Raw genomic sequence first — 3,606 nt, 5'->3', positions numbered from 1 at the left:
TTTTGTTTTGTTTTTGCTATTCGTTATAGTTATGTATAGTCTCTACTTAACGTCAACAGTCTGCTACAATGACTCAGGACTACAGGTTGCATTTGATTACACGTTTAACTGTAAAAAATTGACATAAATCTGGTTCCTCTCATGGTTGTTTCCTTATTCCATTTTAGGGAGTTTTTCCTTGCCACAGTCGCCACCAGCTTGCTTACTGGGGACAAACTTAAAGCTATAAAGAACAATCTTATACATTCTTCATTACCCCCTTATCTATGTTGCAGTTGCAGTACGTTTCGTTTAGTTGTATTTTTGTATAATTGTTGTGTTTTTAGTTTTGCTATGATGATTTTTTTCTAATTATGCTGCCATGTTGTAGGTGAGCTGCTTTTTAATTTTGTTTTACTACTTTTACTACTGTTTGTTTGTGTTTTTTGTTTTGTTGCCTCGTATTTCTTTTGTTTTGTGTTTTTTGTTTTTGCTGTAGTCTTTTTTGTTTTACTGCCATGCCTTTGTTTTGTTTTAGTGCTTTTACTTTAGCTGTCATATGTTTGTTTCATTGTTATTTGTTTTATTTTGTCTGTTTACCTGTTTATTTGCAGTCATTTTTTGTTTTGCTTATTTGGTCCGATGTGTTTTTGTTTTGCTGTTGATTACAATCTTTGCTGTTTTTGTGATGTTTTTGAATAACTGGTGCAATTTGTTTTGAAGTGTATTTTATTTACAATTGTATTTTCACTGTGTTTTATTTATGGCTTTTTTTTGTTTTGCATTAACAGGTCACCGTACATATCAACCCCTCTTCTGTTTAGTAAATACAAAATTTCTTGTGAAAGAAAGGGGTGATAGTGATTAAAATATAAAACATTTAGCAAAAACAGAAACATCTTAAAACAACATATGCACATATTATTGGGAAGCAGCTATTTTCAGATAGATCTTCTGAATCTGTTCCAGATCATGATCACGCTTCCCTGCAACTAGTCATGTCTTAAATCTTTTTATATGTTGGCACAAACCTTTTTTCTCTTTCTCTCTCTTTTAAGTTGATGCCATTCCCTTATACCTGTGTTGGATAGGTTGTCAGCCTACATCTTCCAAACAGATGGTGTGACTTGCAAAAACACACTCCAAAACTACTTGCATTTCCAAATAGTAAGTTATGCATTCTGGTCGTGTGTAACTCCAGTTATGCTGCCACTGCTCCCACATTTGATAAACCATATGGACCATTAGTATATCAACAAGCTTTCCTTATTCATTTAGAAAGATTTGTCTGTAAGAACACTTGACTTAGTGGTAGCACTCCAGATTGCCTTTTGATGAGGTACCTTGTCTGCGGTGTGTTCTAGATCACATTTGGTTTAAAATGAAATAATACAGAACGTGAGATGGATACTGCTCTTAAACTGTGTAACTTATGAAATTTTGAGTCATCTGATGTCATCTATGGGTTTTTTTCCCCCTCATCTTTCATTCCCTTACTCTTGCTGTTCTGGGTTATAATTCATCCCTTCCTCTGGTAATGAAAAACATTATTCAGCTGACCATAGGCACCGTAGTGTGATAGTATAGCTGATGTGTGCTTCAGCAGGAATAGTATACATAACCGTCTGCCACCCACCTAAAAACACCTGACCTAGGGTCTCTGAAACACAACGGGTGGCAGAGTCTAAAAAATTGAGTCCAACAAGCTTTGACTCATTTTGGCCCAACACAGAAGGCACAGATATGCTCTGGGGGTTTTCAATTCATCTCTCAAAAATAGGTTTTTGCTCTGGTCCAACTAGAAAAGTCTGTCTACTAATAAAGTAGAGATCTTTGAAAAGACATAAATGACATTTAATGTTGCATCTAAACATAAACATGGCCAATAAGTACCCTACTGCGCTGTTTGGACGAATAAAGAAACAGGCTTTTTATCTAGTCTTAAGTTTTCTCAGATTGTATGGAATTTTTTCTCAAGTTAAAGTAAAACCTTTGGGCTCTGACATGTACCTAAGTAAAAAGTAGCCATTCCTACTACCTGTTTTAGTGTCCTGCTAGTAACTGGACGCCACGTCATATTAATATTAGGCCTGTCAATCGTTTAAAATATTTGTATTCCATGTGAATTAATTTTTTTTTATATCTGAGCAAAGAAAAGACATCAGGAATAAATGTGTGTTGAAGCTAACAACACACGTAGGTGAAGGTTTTAATTTCGCCTTTTATATGTATTTATTTATTTATTTATTTATTTATATTTTCATTAAAAATGGTCCAACAGCGCTGCATTAATCGCGCGTTAATAAAACCAGTGCCGTTTAAATTAATTTGCATTTTGACAGCCTTAATTGATATATTAAAACAAAACAAATTTTAAAAAGTGTTTACCTACTAAATGTATCCAGGCTGAATATCCACCACATAGAACACAAGCAGAGAAAATATGATGATCAGGTGATCAGGAATGTCTCTGTTCTCAGTCATGTTTATCCACATTAACCCCAGACTTCTTGTTGCCTGTTAATTGTGACCTTCATAAACTAGTGTACATCTGTGGTGTGAGAGAGCCAGGAAATGATACACCACCCAGTCAGCAAACAAATCTGGCCCAGATTTGGCATTCATCTGGCACAGCTGGCATTCATCCGGCACTGGCATACAGCATGTGGGCCAAACATGGCCCGGTAGTATTCGGCCCAGATGTCAAGTATACATATGTGGGCCACATACGTATGGCCGAACCTAACCCATATTTAAAATCCATTTCAAATACCTTTGAGTAAAATCCCAATGTTTTAATTCACAAAGATATTTCCATCTTTCTGTGTCTAATGCCTTCAAGTTAATCCAGGCAACAATAAGGTACATTGAAAAAGCCGTGCAATGACAGCAAATAAGTTGACGGACTGAAAACGCCGCAATGAGAAGAAAAAAAAATGTACATTTCACGAAATTGGTTAAACTACAGTGACAAGCTTGTTTCGAAAATGTAAGAAGTAAAAATTACAGATATGTGTGTAATAATGTATTGAGTAAAAGTAAAAAATAAATAGTGAAGTAAAGTACTGACACAAGAGAAATCTGCTTCATTACATTACTTGGCAACACTGTACAGCTGTTATCACTTAGAGTAGATGATAGATAGATAGATAGATAGATAGATAGATAGATAGATAGATAGATAGATAGATAGATAGATAGATAGATAGATAGATAGATAGATAGATAGATAGATAGATCTAATAGCAAGTTGAAGTCTTCAATGTTACCAAAGTAGAGAAAGTAAAAGAATTATAGATAAAAAGTTTATAATAAGAGATTCACAAATAGAAAGTGGCCTGTATCAAGCCCAGGGGAAGGTCCATGGTTTAATGCGCTCTTACACAATTGGTAGACTTCTTAGCTGTAATCTGGAGGAAAAGGCTGAAATATATATATATATATATATATATATATATATATATATATATATATATATATATATATATATATATATAGTATATAATTTTGCACTTATATATGACGTTACAATCACCTATTTTGCTCAATTCCCCTCCGGACCACCAGGGGACACTATTATGCACTTTTAAAATTTCTTCCATTGTTGTCTGCTTCATTTCCTTTTTT

The sequence above is a fragment of the Silurus meridionalis genome, chromosome 18 (genome assembly GCF_014805685.1).
Source record: "Silurus meridionalis isolate SWU-2019-XX chromosome 18, ASM1480568v1, whole genome shotgun sequence".
NCBI lineage: Eukaryota > Metazoa > Chordata > Actinopteri > Siluriformes > Siluridae > Silurus > Silurus meridionalis.
Note: the sequence above shows the minus strand (reverse complement) of the source record.